General features: G+C 37.8%; 1 long non-coding RNA gene across 1 annotated transcript; it reads left to right on the plus strand.

Moving 5' to 3' along the window:
• Positions 1 to 1,086: 1,086 nt before the first annotated feature.
• Positions 1,087 to 8,767, plus strand: LOC104279896. Its single transcript, XR_717875.1, has 3 exons — positions 1,087 to 1,159; positions 6,758 to 6,819; positions 8,708 to 8,767. It is a non-coding gene; the product is annotated as an uncharacterized LOC104279896 (long non-coding RNA).
• The last annotated feature ends 706 nt before the right edge of the window (positions 8,768 to 9,473 follow it).

Consider the following 9,473-nt stretch of genomic DNA (forward strand, 5'->3'; position numbering starts at 1 on the left):
CTCTCTGCCTCTCTACTTTGTTTAGTTAAGCTACTTATTTTTGAATATGAATAGTAAAATATTTCAAATAAGAATAGCAGTGTATCACAAAGTGCATGCAAAAATATTTTACTTCTTAAGAACAGTTCAGCTAGCAAATTTAAAAGATGCACTGGCTGACTTCCTTTTCTTTTCTCAGACTGAAATGTTTTATAGACAATTTCCAAGCATTATTATTAAATCATTCCTTTAAACGAAATTTCATTTTGAAAGGGTTGAAATATGCAGACACACAGGAGCCTCTCCGAGAGTCAGCTGAGGAATAGGAAGTGTTACTTCCTTGGTTTTCTAATTCAAATCTAGCCTGAGTAGCCTCTTTCAGTAGAAATTGGTTGTTGTTACTGCTCCCCTGTTCTTGGGCAGATGGACAGGACTTCCAGCTCAAGTTCTCTTTCTGCAGTGAGGTCCTTATTCCTGCTCTCAGGGCTTAGTTGGAGATGTGCCTGAGTGCTGAAGATCACTTTTTGGGAAGCTGCTCCTCGATGCACAGGGCTGGCTGAATGGAAAAATGTTTGCACTTGAGAGATGTGTACTGCATGTCATGTATGGGTGCTGGGATTACTTTTCCTGGTGCAGCCCAAAGTTTGCATGTTCTTTGAAAAACACCTACTACTGTTCAAGCGTGTTAACAGCTTGACACATTCCACATGTAAAAAAATCTGATCTGGAAAAATGATCGGTGTTACTGTACGAATACACTGTATTTGGGGTTAGGCACGGTATAGAGTGGGTAAATACTTGAGCAGCAGTAGGTCAGTTGTTAGCTCACTGGGCACCTGTCCAAATATCATTAAAAATGTTGACATTAAGTAATTTGGGGGGTTAATAATATTTAATTAACTACTATTTAAACACTTCTGCTGAGATTAACCTACACGTCTGGTTGAAAAATTCTGGTATAGGTAATAGATTTGACATGTTCAAATGGCTTGTGGTTTGTGAAAGGTGACAGAATGCACCTCAAACTTCTATTAATCCTTTTTTTCTAAAAAAGAGAAGCAAACAAATGCACAATACTAAATGCTGTCCTTTTTGTTTATTTTTCAGATTAGCACTGTACGTATATGAATATCTGCTCCATGTAGGAGCGCAGAAATCAGCCCAGACGTTTTTGTCAGAGGTATGTTTCCCCGTCGTTTTTCCCCTTAATCAACCTTCCAGCGCATACGAGTGGAATGAATATATGTTGGTCTAGAATAAACAGCAGTGACAACCTTGGAATATCTGTTTACACTGATCAGCATAGACTTCTGATTCTGTGGAAGTCAGTTACCATGCCATTTAACATGCCGTTTTATAACTACTTTTGCTGTGATTTGTAATCCCTGTTCTGTGATTTGCTACCACGTTGGGAAAAGACTAATCTGTTTTCTGTAATAAATGTGCATGTTAGAGAGTGCCTCAGCAGTCCTCTTTTTATGATGACCTTCTATCTTACTGCTAACATATCCAACTGTGAATTATGCACCCTTCCAAAATACACAGCGGTCATGGTTTTTACGTTCTACTGTCATACACTTGTAGTTCTCATTTTCTTAAGCACTACTGATCTCTCTGTATATTCTTACCATGCTTCTAACTAATTCACTTCTTTTCATCTGTCAAATCAATTATGACTACAACCATTTAGGTCCTGTTTTGTAAACATTTTCAACTGTTAATTGAATTCTTACCTTTACACAATAGTTAATATTCTTCAAAGTCTTTCAAAGACTTTGTGTACATCTTTTGAAGATTGAACTAAATTACGTCTCCCTACCATTCTACATTTACTCTAGAATACAAAAATACCTGTATGCCAAACATGTTCAGGTCCTTTGGATTTATTGTTTTTTTAAGCTTTGACAAGAACTTGTAAGCTAATAATAATAATAGTTGAATAGTGAACAGAAGTGAGGAAAAGTAGGCAAGATATTGTACTAGGAAAATGTACTGCTTCAACTGATAATTCTCCAAAACGTCATAAAATTACTATGCTAGTGATAACAATTTGGTGGTTGGAGAGGGGAGATGAGAACCCAAATCATTGTTTGTGGGGTTTATAGAAAATGTATGTAGGAAAGAGAAGGAAAAGAGGTAAAATTGTTGTAGTGTCAGTTTATGTTTATAGTAAAGTATATTTCTGACAAATTTTTTTTCTCTTTGGTGAAGCAATGGAAAAAATAAGAGAGAAAATAACAGAAAGTATCATCTTGGCCTTCCCCAAACAGCTGTCATCTGTAAATAATACACTGCACAAGATTCATTTTCTCATTTTGTTTTTATGATGTATTTGCAAAATGAGCAGTTGGCAGTAGTATGCCATTTGGGTTTCTAGAAAACATTCAGTACAGTGTCTTGAAACTTGGCTTTTAAAACTACTTCAGTCTGAGGTTATAGAAAAACTCTCAGGGGTCTAAACAAATGTAATATGAGAATATATCAAACCTTTCAAATTAAGATCAATACTAGATAAAAGATGATGAACACAGGGCAGGGACAAATACTAATGTATGGAGTTCATATGAGGTGTCCATTAGATTTACACAAAGCTATGAGTTTATTTACCTCATCCATTAGAAGTGCAGAAGGGTAGATACTATGCAGATAATACTTGTGAACTGTATGTTGGAACCAGAGGCAGTTATCACTGATATGGAGAAACCTGGGAAAAATTATATTTGGGCAGACAGGATCAGATTAAGAAAACTGTACAGTAACATGGCTTGGAGAAAATAAATTAAAATGCACAAGTCAAATGGCAAATGGTATAAGCAGCAGAAAAAATAGGGTAGTAGACAGATATGTGTAGTAGACAGGTCTTAACATTGTAATGCCCATTCAGTCCTGGGCTGTAAACAATAAACAGCTCTACCCTGTCTCTGTACCTGATGTGAGTCAGCTGTTTTTGTTAGAGAGTGAGTATTGACATATGAGATGAAAACTGGAGAACATCAGTTGAGAGAAGTGTAGAAAAAGTCTTTTAGTGGATTTATGATCTAATGAAAAGTACAGCTTCCCATGTGTTTTCATCCTTGTCTGGCTCCTGACTGTTAAGAAGCAGCTGCCCTGTTGCGGTGAGCTTGTTGTGAGAGTACTTGAGGTGTAGGAGACACCTGGGTAGCATAGGGGGAAATTTGTATTCGTTTTGTCCCTCCTTGAAAAGCATGACTCTTTGGGCTCAGTGCCCTCTCTGCCTTGGCGAAGGAGTTTGGGTGGATTTTATTAAAGATGAAATAGTTCACAGTAGCTCTGAAACTGAATCAGCATAAAAGAAGTGAGCATACATAGATTGTCTGAGCTGTACAGCAGTCAGTGGTGTCTAGGTATGTATAAATGACAAAAGTTAAGAGCTCTTCTTTAAAGATCTACCAGGGAACATGGCTAACAGTAATGGAATAAAATTAAGAAAAGTTGCATATCATGGAATCCACTCTGCTACTAGATAGCTTGGAAATGGTTATCTTAAACATTCCTGTATTTTTAAAATATTTTCTGTCTAGTTTGAATTTTGTAGAACCGATCCACAGGTCAAAGGGCTGGAGAACTTGCCCTGTGAGGAAGGACTGAAGGACTTAGGTCTTTTCTACTTGAGAAAGATAAGTCTCTGGGGGACTGCGTCACAGTGTTCCAGTACTTAAAGAGTGGCCACAAAATAGACAGAGGCTCTTCCTTCATAAGAAGCCACATGGACAAGACAAGGGGCAGTGGGTACAAATTGCACAGGGAGGGGTTTCATCTTGATATAAGAAAGAATTGTTTTTTTACAGTGAGAACAATCATTCAGTGGAACAGCCTCGTCAGGGACTTGGCAAAGTCCCCGTCACTAGAGATTCTCATCACAGAGGTGGACAGGGTGCTGCTAGGTAATCTCATCTAGATTCCCTTTCCCACAAAAGGCTGTACCAGGTGATCTTTTGGGGTCCCTTCCAACCTGAGCTGTTCTGTGATTCTTTTATTCTATGAGTCAGTAAGGTCTAGAAGTCCTCTGCTAATCTTTCAGTTACAAGGTGAAATATGCTTTGTGGTTCTTGTTGAGTAAAGCCTTCAAAGCTTTGTTGCCTTCATCTCTAAAACACAGGACCTCAGGCTTATTTTCCTGGAGCTCTGGATAGCAGAGAGCTCTCCAGTTTGTTGGCTCCAACTTTTGCATTCTGTTCTGCATGTTTGCTTCCTTTCAGGAGACATGGCACAAAGTACTCAGTTGAAGTAACTCAAAAGCTGTTTCATACCAATTCATCATACGGTTGGCAAAATGGCAAGGGTCTAGCACAACTGTCTTTCATCTAAACCATGTCATTGCTTTTGATGGTTGAATAGAGCTATTCAGATGGAGTACACACTTTTTTGAAACAAAAAAAGCTGTTCTGCTCTTCCCTCGTGTGTCCCAGCTGCTATGTTTTTCTTGAAGAGCTCGTCCTTATCCCACCTTATTCTCTATCTTGAAGGTAGATTCTAGCCTTGGAGGAATAATTCCATTACCCTGGCTGGACTGGAAAGGTTAATCAATCACTGACTACGAGCTTAGTCTGTACAGTTGACAGTGAGGCCATTCTAAAATTAATAATTCTAGAAATCTCGCAGTCAGACAGACTGACATCTGCTGTGTTAGACAGAAATACGTATTTTTTTAAAAACAAAACCAAATCCCTTCAAAGAAGCCCCAAACTTCCACATTCTCTTCAGGTTCCTTCTCTGAATAAATTTCTCAAGATTAAATATGTCCTTTTTAAAGAAGACGAGCGTAAGACCTGTGAATTGAGTAATTTCCTCCTGAAGCTCTGCTTTGAAGAGCTGAATAAACGAATGCAGCTTTGACATAGTGAAAGCTTTCTACACAGACATAATTTTTACTCTTAACTGAATGATTTTTCAACTTCAGGAACCATTTTTGTTTTGGCTGTACATTGCATCTGTTTGTTTTGTTGCTTTTGAAACTTGTCAGAACGTACCTTTGTTCCTGGTGATTGGCAGAAGTCCTTCTAAGGTATTTCCAGTGCATATGATGAGTAATAATGCTTCAGAAAAGTGTATTTGAGTAGTGTCTAACACTTTGTAGTAGCTTTGGCTTTTAGTGTTTTTTTAAAATTATTTTTTATTTATATTTTTTATTTATATTTTTTAATTTTTATTAGTATTTTTAGCTTTCAGTACTTAAGCAGGAGCTTTTAAAAAGATGCCTTTTTATATAAATTACTTGTACATGGTGGTAGTGGGTTAAGTGCAATGCAGTTGGTTATTTTGCCAGTGTTACCAACAGAAGTGACAGCGTCTCAAGACAACGTTTTAAAAATAGTTCTTAAATAGCAAAATTATTTTCCAACATTTGTATTCTTATATCAAGATGATGCTAGGTTACTTTGCATGAGTGCAAAGAACATTTTTTAGGTATGCAGACTATATATTCTTCTCATGCAAGCTATTGACAGAACTTTTATGTGTTTAAATTTCTTAAGAATTGGATGTGGAAATCAAAGTTTTAGTCTCCTTTGGAAAATGTCAGCTTTACCAATGTCTGTGGCAGCATGAGCGCTATATCTACCTTTTATAGTAAGCATTTATGTATGTTTATATATATATGTATCTTTAAACACCTTTCACATTAAGGCTGTTTTAAGCATTTAATGAAAATAATTCCCTTTTTGTCTGCCATTACTTCTGTCTCTAGAGCAGAATATGGCTTGTGTTTAAACGTTTTTTTTAAACAAAATGGGACAGGAAATAATGCTATGTAACTGGAGGAATGTGAAGCACATGCAACGCCTTAGTCTCCACTCAGTTTTAATATGAGACGTTCTTCTGCACGATGCTGTGTGGATTTCTGCAGGGTCTCCAGTTATTTGTAGCACATCCCCTTCCATAGTTACGTGGGCTTTGTTATGGTCCAAACTATTCAATTTTATAGTTAAGGACAAACTTGTGACTGTGGCATTGATAAAATGGTTGTGTGGCTGTAGTTAAGAAACAATATTTGGGAAGTACTGTAGAGTGACAGAATGCTGTCACAGTGTGTTATGTTGTCTGATGGGTTTGAGGAATGTGTGGTGTCAAGGGTAAGAGTTCTTAAAGTGCATTTCCTTTGGAAACAGCGTTAAAAAAACGAGGCTTCCTAGGTGGGAAAGAAGTCACAGCCAGTATAGCCGTTCAGGAGATGTTGCCAGCACAGTCAAACCAAGCCAAACGAGGTTTCAGTTTCCACTGGGTGGTGGGAGACTTGGGTTATGACTCTGCTGCTGCTTGATTTTGCCACATTATTTCTAACAGTAAAGCACTCCTGGAGGGTTACAAAACACTGGCCGCTCTGGATGCGGAGGGAAGACTGCCACCTGCTGAATCAGTAACATGAGTTCTGTGGCTTCTCTGTTTTCCGTAGTGCAAACTGGAAAGTCTTTTACATCATTTTAAGGGTATTTTTTAACACTTCTTTTTTTTTTTTTTTTTTCGGTCAGGCATCCTTGACCTTAAAGTAATGCATGCCTCCATGGTGGAATGATAAAAATATGTTGTTAGTATAGTCAGAATCAAAAAAACCCCCCAAAACTGTAAAATAGGCTTTCCTAGAATAATAAAAGCTTATTTTAAGTATCAGCTCTATTAAATGTAATTTGGCCCTCTGGACTGATGATACTAAGTCTTTCATGACTATGAAATCTTTTCTTCTTTTTCATGAATTATGTAATGCTTTTTAGTCTCAATGATGACAAAAATGTACACCTCTTTTTTTATTGTTTTGTTTTAGATAAGATGGGAAAAAAACATCACACTGGGGGAGCCCCCAGGATTCTTGCATTCCTGGTGGTGGTAAGTATCAATTTTCTTTTCCTCTGATTTTTAGAATATGTCAATTACTACCACCTGCAGCTGGAGGTAAGAAATTCAGGTGAACCCTGGCAAGGACTGTGAAGATGAAAATCAAGAACTGTTTTCTTTTTAAAGAATGAAAGAACATAAAATTAGGTATATAAAAAGACAGAGGTATTAGATACAGAAAAAGAAATACTGCACAGTGCATTGGTAAGAAAGCATCCTGGAAATAAGGTGGCCTCCATTTCTTTCTTCTCTACCTTCCAGTAATTTGTGCATTTAAGAAAACATTCCACATATCTTAAATAATTGCATTTGAAAAAAATAGTATGTACAGAGACTCTGCATGTGGTTGTGAGCTTCATCAGTCTACAGTCTACATGGCAGAGAAGTTGGATTAGATGATCTCCAGTGTCTCTTCCAGCCTAAGACATTCTATGATTTCTGTGGTTGGTTGTATGAGTCTATTCAAGTTCCATCCCCGTTCAGTCCCCATGTGTTGCCTGGTCTAGCTGAGAGGTGTCCCTGCCCGTGACAGGAAGGTTGGACTAGATGATCTCTAAGGTCCCTTCCAGCCTAGGCCATTCTGTGATTATATGATTCACAGGAATAGCCTGTGGAAGTAATTAGCTGAACCCAGGCTACCAGGCTTTTTGAGAGGCAGTGTGTGTTAGCATGGGCTTGGTGCTGAAGTGTCTGCGTTAGCACCATTTCTCTGACCTCAGATGATGAGGAGACGTGGAGTTGATATGTAATTTTTTTATACGTGATACATTTCGTTGTATGTACACTGGTGGGCAGAAACACATTTGTGTGTGTAAAATTACCAGGGAGAAAAGAGTGCCTATATTTACTGCTATTTAGCCATGATATTTATTACTTCTCACATGATTTGAATATGTCCAATATGCCTCTGTTTGAAAGGATACAGAATTACAGAGAATATGTCCCAGCTGTCAAGATTACAAGAATGTAAAAGTTTTGAAGGGGCCCCATTTGTACCCAAGTGGTATGTACAGCTGCATGGAAGGTGGCATATTCTTCATTGATCTTTTTTTTCTTAGTTTTAGCTATGTGCTGGAAGCCTGACAAAAATAACTTGTCCCTTCTATCTCTCATGTCTACATTACTCTTAATTTTAATCATCTGCAGCCCAGTGCTCAAATTTTCACAATTGTTTACTATGATGCTGGACTAAGTCTAAAACAATAAAGAAACACTATGAATCTCTAATGAATTTTATTCTTTTAATTGTTCTAGCATACACATGATGTCATTCCAGAAACTTTGTGTTAGAACTGGTTTGTGTATAACTGTTTGAAGAGGGTTGGGAGGAAGACCAATGGGAGTACCATAATTTCCTTTCACTCTTCATAACCCAAAAATTTACCCATCTCTTTCCAACTCTTGGCCATGCACCTTTTTCTCTGGTAACTTTTGTTTAAAACACAGTATTGGACCTTGGAAGAACTCTCAGTTTTCTCTCTAGTTTCTTGGGTTTTCAGTTACTATGAATCCGTCTCTTCATGTGCTTTGTGGAAGTTGATTGCAGCAGTTGCCAGAGGGATGAGGTTAAATGCAGAGCTTCAGTAATAGGCTTTGTACCTTTAAACCTTGTATATAACACTAGCTTCTTAATCCATACTGTAGTGGTATTGAAGTAATACAGCACTGCTTGCCTCACAGAATCAGACAGCAGGACTTGATTCCTCAGAGATGTTTTTACAAAGCTAAATTATTTCACAGAACTGTTTTCAACCCTTGATGAGGAAGTGATATGTCTGTTTCTATATATAAACATGTATGTGTGACGTGCGTGTACCATAAAATCTACATGAGTATTGCAGTGGTTTTCTCACCATCTCTTTAACTTCTTAAACTGCAGTGTATTTTGGGATCTCTACTGTGCAGCTCCAGAAAGACGAGAAACATGTGAACATTCGAGTGAAGCAAAAGCCTTTCATGACTATGTAAGTTCTGTGTGTCTCTACCACACTTTCATTAACTGTGTGTATAAATGTGATAGATAAGTGGTTCAGCACAACAGTGGCTCAAAAAATGCAGATGTCGGTCATGCATAAGTAACTCTCAGTTTTCTGGGGATGCCTTAGAATTAGGACCTCCTAATTCTGTGCTTATCCAGCACCATATGGATAATTCCTGGAAGCCACTTCAGGGGTCAACATGCTGTCCCATGTGTTAATGCAGAACAAAGAGGGTCTTTCTGTCCCCCTCACCATGGATGCATCAGGCTGGTCACAAAGGTGCAGGGCAAATGGAAGGACAGATATGTCCTGTCCAATGTCCATACGTTGTTGGTGCTAAAGAAAAGGTTGTACAGGAGATGTAATTGATCCCCTGGCTTCTGTCAGGACCATACTGATTGCTCATCAGATATTTTTGTATCCTCAAGTAGGTAGTTTTCATCAGCATAATAAACAGTTAACCATCATGGAATAAGTTAAACACAGAATCATCTGGCCCAAGAAAGTGGGAGGAATAAAGGGCAAAAATATTATGACAATTTTAATGCCTTTGACGTGGTTCAAAACACAGAGGAGAGTTTGGTGGTATTTTGCCTGCAAGGGGTAGTAATAAAAATAAAAATAAAATAGAAATAAAAATAAAAATAAAACCAACAACGAAACAAT

The sequence above is a fragment of the Apaloderma vittatum genome, unplaced genomic scaffold (assembly GCF_000703405.1).
Source record: "Apaloderma vittatum isolate BGI_N311 unplaced genomic scaffold, ASM70340v1 scaffold44830, whole genome shotgun sequence".
Lineage (NCBI taxonomy): Eukaryota > Metazoa > Chordata > Aves > Trogoniformes > Trogonidae > Apaloderma > Apaloderma vittatum.